General features: G+C 46.3%; 1 long non-coding RNA gene across 1 annotated transcript; it reads left to right on the top strand.

Moving 5' to 3' along the window:
- Positions 1-3,985: 3,985 nt before the first annotated feature.
- LOC140699681 (uncharacterized) lies at positions 3,986-6,813 on the top strand. Its single transcript, XR_012077929.1, has 3 exons — positions 3,986-4,069; positions 4,752-5,002; positions 5,352-6,813. It is a non-coding gene; the product is annotated as an uncharacterized lncRNA (long non-coding RNA).
- The last annotated feature ends 772 nt before the right edge of the window (positions 6,814-7,585 follow it).

Below are 7,585 nucleotides of genomic sequence, written 5' to 3'. Positions count from 1 at the left end.
CTCAGCAATGTTCTCCTAGGGCAGTCTACCCAAGCAATAGAAATAAAAGCAAAAATAAGCACATGGGACCTAATTAAACTTACAAGCTTTTGCACAGCAAAGGAAAACATAAGCAAAACAAAATGATAACCTTCGGAATGGGAGAAAATATTTGCAAAGGATGAAACTGACAAGGACTTGATCTCCAGAATATATAAAAAGTTCATATGACTTAATAAGAAAAAAAAACCCAATCCAAAAATGGGCAGAAGACCTAAACAAGCAATTCTCCAATGAAGACATATGAATGATCAAGAGGCACATGAAAAAATGATCAATATCACTAATTATCAGAGAAATGCAAATCAAAACTAGAATGAGATATGACCTCACACCAGTCAGGATGGCCGTCATTCAAAAGTCTGCAAATGATAAATGCTGGAGAATGTGTGAAGAAAAGAGTACCCTCCTACAATGTTGGTGGGAATGCAGTTTGGTGCAGCAACTGTGGAAAACAGTATGGGGATTCCTCAAAAGACTAGGAATAGACTTACCATATGACCCAGCAAACCCACTTCTGGGCATATATCCAGATGGAACCTTAATTGAAAAAGACACCTGCAACCCTGTGTTAACAGCAGCACTATGTACAATAGCCAAGACATGGAATCAGCCTAAATGCCACTTACAGATGACTGGATAAAGAAGATGTAGTATATTTATACAATGGAATACTATTCAGTCATAAAAATGACAACATAATACCATTTGCTGTAATATGGGTTCCCTGGAGAATGTCATTCTAAGTGAAGTAAGCCAGATAGAGAAAGAAAAATATCATATGATATGTGGAATCTAAAAAAAAAAAAAAAGAATAAGACGACAACAAGTAAACTTAAATACAAAAACAGAAGCAGACTCACAGACATAGAACACAAACTTGTGGTTGCCATGGGGGAGGGGTGTGGGAGGGATAGACTGGGAGTCTGAGATGTGTAGATACTGAGAGGTATCTATAAAATACATAAACAAGCTTATACTGTATAGTACAGGGAAATATATTCAAGATCTAGTAGCTCTTGGTGAAACAGAACATGAAAATGGATATATGTATATTAATTTATGACTGAAAAATTGTGCTGTACACCAGAAATTAACACAGCATTGTAAACTGACTATAACTCAATAAAAAGAAAATAAATTCAAAAAGCCTTTTTTTTTTTCCCCTTTCAGGTTCTGCTAATTAAGCCAAGTGTGTAGTCTTAGGTGATGAGGGCTGTGTATACATTTCTAGGACATGATAATAGCTATAACTTGAATTTTTCTCCTAGGAATAGTTTTCTTCTCTCAGGGTCAGCATTTTGAAAAGATGTCTGGTCAAGTCAGCTTTCTCTACAGTTTTGGAATGTCGAAAGAGGTTCATCCTGGCATTTCAGTGTTGAGTTCTTGCCAGGATTGGCAAGAGAAGAAGCCAGCCAGAGATCCATCAAGTGGCTGCCTCTCCAGGAGCCATTCAGCTTTTGAGCTACAGTTTCTCATCATTAATTTGGTGTCCTAAATCAGCTATGATCTGAAAAACTTTCTGAGAGCCTAGTGATGGATCCAAAGTGCGCTGCTTCTGAGTCTAGCTCCCTAAGGAGTTCTTCTTGGGTCTGTTGGACTCTCTAATCTGTCCCTCTCCAGCAGGAACTGCTGGGGGGATTTGGAGCACTAGGTGATCGGCCTTACGGTGCCCACTGTCCAGCAGAATTGACATAATTGCTATGATGGGATCCCCTGCAGAAACACTACCCATCAAGAGGACAGATCCACAGACATTCCACTGGGCTCTCAGTTGCCAGAGAATGCCTTGTGGCCAGAAAAAGCAGATTCATTTTCTTCAGAGATGAGCATACTCAGTCGCTCATGTCACCAGCAAAGAGTTTGTTCAGACCATTTGTACATAATCTTCCCAGTTCAAGCCTAATATTGAAAAAGGACAGCCAACCCACTTCCTTCCAAATTTCCCCCTAGGTCCCTGCGTAGGAAATGTACCAATACCCTCCCAGGACTCCAAGTCCCAACAAAAACAGCTCCAGTACAATTCAGGACATTATTTAAAGCAATGACATCCTGATATCAGGAGACTCACCAAAGCACCTAGAAAGACCAAGAAGCAGGTGGCATTAGAAAGACCTGTGCTGGTACCACGCTGCAGTCTGGGGTAGGCTCCATCTGTCCCCTGGTGGTGTTTCTAGACTATCTGAAGAATAATACTTTTCTCTCTGAATAAGAACACAGAATTCTAGAAAACACACCATCTGCAATCAAAGAGAAGAATCATTTCTCCTACAATCATCTCCCCTGTACCCAGGACTGGGGAGACAGTGCTGGCCTTCCCAAGGCCAGGATGAGCTGGCTAACACACCCTGTCTCTCTCCAGCTTCCTCTCACTGTCAACCCTGGCAGTTTCCTTGCTGGTCTTTTTGTCTTGATCTCTGAGTCTCTCTTTGTCTCTTTTGCTCCCTGTCAGTCTGTCTTTGTCACAGTGTCTCTCTGTTTCTCTCGCTCCCCTTTCTCTCACTTGCTCTTCTTGCCTCATCTTTGCTGTGGTCGATGCTTGATGAACATGCCTCTGCCTCTCCCAGGTCCCCACAGGCAGGGCTGTTTCATAAAACAATCACTGGCTAATGCCTCTGTTGAAACTTCACTAAACCCAGATGACAGTAATTAAAATCCCATGCTGCCTGGGAAAGACTCATTGACTGGCAGTGACCTCTTGGTGGATACAGGCCACAGCCACTTCTAGGTCAGGAGACTCTTCTGTACTCCATCCCCATCTTTCAGTCACAGGTCGTTGTCTTCAACAGTGAGATGATGTGCTGGCTGCCTCACTATCAGAGACAAAGGGTAGTAGGTTTTTTTGTTCATTTGTTTGTTTGTTTAAGTCATTTCTGAGTGTTTTGTGTGGAAAATTTGGTGCATCAGGAAAAAATTTTAATAGAGAAAGACAATATCTTACAAAGCATTGTAAATTACAGTGATCCCTTTTTTAACTATCTTCTATTATGATTTGAAGCCTGCTAACGAGGCATGTTTGTACCAAAAAAAAAAAAAAAGCACATAAGAATCCAGAGGACAAAGAAAGTATTCTAAAAGAGCATATGCCTTTGCTGGAGCCAATCTGAGATTCACCTGCAATTACATATTCAAAATTGAAACAGTGCATAGCAGAATGTCATGAAATAAGCATTTCTCCTTCCGTCGGCTTCCCTTCCTCTTGCAAAATTTATCACAGGACCCCGCCAAAACAAAAAGCCACCAAGCCTTTTAATGATTAGAATTTTCAAATATTTGTGTGTCTATGGTAACTGCTCAAAATGAATTTTTAAATGCTCATTGAACTGAGAGTAACCTTGCTTCTCCAAAAGACGGCCTGTTGCTGGAAAAGAGTACCACCAACAGGAAACACACACACACTGTTCAAAAGGCCCTCGAGATGCAAAAATGTCAAAAGGTGGCAATGTCTTTCTAATTTTGAATAGATGTTAGTATGTCACAACTTGCCCTCCAGGGGGCGCTCTGAGAGTTAGTAATTGTCATTTCTGTCAATAAAGTATTGAAATGCTCAAAGGTAACCTTGAGCCTTTTGGATCTGATCCTACCCCTTATGTCTCTTAAGAAGTGCTATCTGAATACGCTCTCCAGGCGGCTGGTGGTCGAGGGACATCATGCGGTTTCCGCACCCACCATCTATGCGTAACCAGAGCCCAAAGGCAACATCACAGCTCTGGACACATCAATGGGAGACTTGAGCCCCGCGGCCCCGACTTTGTGGCTCCTCTCAGGCGGCCGCCCGGTCCAGAGCCCGCGAGCCTCGGGGCAAGTGGCCGAGTCCGGGGCCCGCAGTCCGAGGCCAGGGCCCGTCCCGTCCCCACCGCCACCGCAGGCGCCCAAGGGGACGGCCCCGCTGCCCTGTGGGCCCGGGGCGCGCGCAGGAGGGACGCCCTCCATGCAACGCCCGCCTTCGTGGCCCGAGCCCAACGGCCTTACGCTGCCGACAGCGGAGCGGCTGCGACTGGTAGCGGCGGCCCCGGAGCCGAGGACCCGGGTATGATCGCGGCCTGGCAGCTGGAGAGCCGGGCCCCTTGCTGGCCCGCTGGCGGGCGGGGAGGAGCGACAGGCAGGGCTGCACTTACCAGCCTCTGTGCTTCTCCCCGGCCGCCAGGAGGGTCACATAGTCAGTGACCCACTCAGTCTTCAACTTACTTGTCACGACCCAGGGCCTCCCAGGAACCCACCCAGTTCAGGGGTGAATCCCCTTCCCCGCAGCCCTCACACCTGCCTCTGCTCACGCCTGCGCACTGGCTCCTGGGGGCGTGGGATGGGGGGCTCCGGGCGGCTCCCAGCCTCAGGACTGACTCAGGGATAGCCATGTTTATTTTTCATTTACTGAAAGTATTTCACTTGGGATCAAATGTAAAAGAAATACGTGGTAAGATTTCTTGTCCAAAACATTATTTAATGACTAAAGAATCTGCCTTTGTAAGATTTCCTTAGTGACCATTATTTGGATCCCGTCAACTGACCTGAGTCAAACAGCAGGTACCAAAATTGTTCAGTAGTGTATTTTCCTTGTGTCATCAGTCAGTAGTGCATTTGAGCATGTGGAGTTTTATTGGATGTGAACTATTTTTACTAATAATCACTCTGATGTCGTATGTACTTCTAGGCTGAAAGTGTGGGTGTCCAATAGGCCTAATTTTTGATGACACTTTTTTTTTTTTTGGCAGATCTCAATTTTTGATCCAGCGATTTGGACTGCTTCCCCAAGTTCCCATCCTCCACCTTGGCCCACCTCATCAGGGAACAGAAGAGGATATTCTCCGAGCTGCTTCCAAGGAACAGGCAGATGAAAGCCCCACTGTGGTTCCAGCCGCCTGCCTGGGAAATGAAAGAATCTTTGCCTCTAGAAAATCCTGGTTAGAAACTGTATCTCTAATTCCCCTGGGAATGAAGAGACACCAAGCAGAGGGCCTCTATGGTAGGTAAACGAAACCCAACTCATCTGAAAATCACTCCATCTCCTCCCCTTCTTCTTGGTGTTTAGTGTAGGCAAACAGCCCAGGTCATCACCACATGGCTTTTATTCTTTTTTTTTTTTTTTTACTTAAGAAGAGAAAAATGGTCTAAATGAAGACAGAAATTCTCCATAACAATGGTTGACTTCCTAAGGTCTCTTATAGCTGAAAGTGTCCAGATGAACTTCAGGCAGATTAGAAGTGAGCAATAGGATTGTGTGGACTGTGTGGGTTTGAGGGAGGCTGTTTAGATGGAGTAGATGCAGCTGAGTTGGCTCTTTGACCCTTTCTCTTTCCTCCTTCCTGCCTCAGAGGTGAACGCATGTTGGCGGATCAAGTCCCGTGCTCCAGCAGCCATTTTGGGCCAAGAGACAGCCTTGAGGATGAACACCAGCTAAAAATACTGAAAGGGGCAGAAAGATGGATAATGGCTGACTACCATGGTGTGCTGTTGACAGTATGAACTCTCTACACTCGTAATTATTTTCCACGAGAGAGGAAAAACCTTACCACTCTACGCCTGTGGTATTCTGGGTTTCTGCTCTATTAGGGAAATATCGGCATCCAAGGAGAGTGGTCCCCTCCTGCCAAGTCAGACAACCTGAACTGCCCTGACTCTGTGGACACCCCATCCCCTATCATTCTCTCTACTTATGAGCTACACATCTCAACCTTCTACAGGATCTAAGGTAGAAAAGGGATGTTTGAGGATCTTTACTGAATGTGTTTTCTGGGGGCAAATTTGGTTTTACATACAGACTCTGCAATGATGATTCTTAGTAACATCCTACAAACCAGCACTTAGCCTGTGCTCCTAAGCCTCAGGGTAGAGCCTCAGCCCAAGCAGGCCTTCCCCTGGGCCCTTGGATCTCTGCTTCATCTGCTCCCAATTTAAACAGGGGCTTCTGTTTTTCCCCTCCTGGGAAAGCTTGGAATTTCCTTTTAGTGAGGACATATGTTCTCTGCACCGGGGGCTCCAACTCTGGGTAGAGAGAAGGGAGGTCACTGACCATCATCTCACTCACTAACTCAAAACATGGGACCCCCTTGACCTTACATTGATGGACATATTGGCCCTCCTTCCTCCCCATTTGCGGTTTAGGGCAAAAGGCAGAGTCCCTTCCCCTGCAGAAGCTGAATGACAGGATGTTAGCCACAGGGGGTCTGGACCAGGGATGAGGCAGGGAGTCACTGCTGGGGGAGCCTGAGGGGTGGAAGGGCCTGTGCTCATCTCTGAAGCTCTTGAGGCTGAAGCTCTGACCTTCCTGCAGTTTCCTTGAGCACCTGATATGTTTTGTCACAACTCTTTCTGCTCATATGATCTCAAGTGGGAGCCGCTGCTGCAGCTAGGGAATTCTGCTGGAGGGAACACATCCAAGGCCTTGCCTTTAATTTGGTGACATGGCATATTTTTAATATTTAAAATTTATATTTAAAGCAAAATAAACCCCATGGTAATCAGTCTCCTCATACATTACTCAGACAGACACAAGAGACTACTGTAACATGATATCACCAATAAGAATACCCAGGGGTTGTAAATTCACAGACACATCAGGCACAGCGGGTGCCCCAGCACTGAAGGGGAGGGGAGGCAGCAGAGCCTGACTGGTACATACTACACTTTCCTTTGATAAGAATGTTCTGGAATAGACGTTAAAAGGGGTTATTGTAACATTGTCAATGTACTTAATGCCAAGTACATTTACAATTTAATCAAAAAATTAAACTTTAAAGTCACTATGTCATAGAATAAATAATTTAGTGTATGTAATATAACAAATTTATTTTTTTTAAAGAAGGAATTACAGGGAATGGGAAGGACATCTCCAGTGTGGCTGCTGGCACCCGGGGCAGCTCAGCCCGCGGCCCTGAAGGCACTGCGTGTGCTGGTGCTCCTTGCTGATCGGGTAGCAGCTCTAGGTATATCCTGGGAGGACCTGACTCTAGCACCTGAGTAACTAGGAGAAGTGGGTGTGTTGTGGTCTCTGATCTAGAACTGGATAACCCTGTGGGGTCACAGCTGGGCCAAAGCACAGTGGTGCCCCAGGGCCAGTGGGGGAGCTCTGGCTGAGGTTGGCTGAGGCTCTGGATGTGAGGCCGGGCAGGCGGCTGGCTGAGGTGGTAGAGGAAGTGCTAGAGCAGCTGTTCCTGATTTTCGGGCTCTGAGATGGAGGACAGCTGTTGCCTGAACCTCCTCTAGAATTGGAGCCCGTGCAGGTGCTTTTCCTGGCTTTGAACTTAAATGAGAGCTGGGGCAGAAGCAGGCTCTGGCTCTGGTTTTGGAGTTGGTGTATCCCTTCGTCTGGCCCTTGAACTTGAGCAAGGGCTGTGGCTTGAGCTTGCTCTGGCTCTGGAGCTGTCCTGGGCAGGAGAGGTGCAGCAGGCTTTAGGTCTCCAGGTGCTTCCAGAGCTTGCTCTGAGCTGCCGCTGTAGCTCCAAGAAGGGAAACTCTCATCAATAAGACTGCTTTTCCACATGTCTCCCCAAAATAGGAAAGCCCTCACTGCCAGTCAGTGAAGCCTCAGTCCAAGATCCCATGCCCA

This window comes from Vicugna pacos, chromosome 11, assembly GCF_048564905.1.
Source record: "Vicugna pacos chromosome 11, VicPac4, whole genome shotgun sequence".
NCBI lineage: Eukaryota > Metazoa > Chordata > Mammalia > Artiodactyla > Camelidae > Vicugna > Vicugna pacos.
This window is presented reverse-complemented; position numbering and strand designations above follow the sequence as displayed.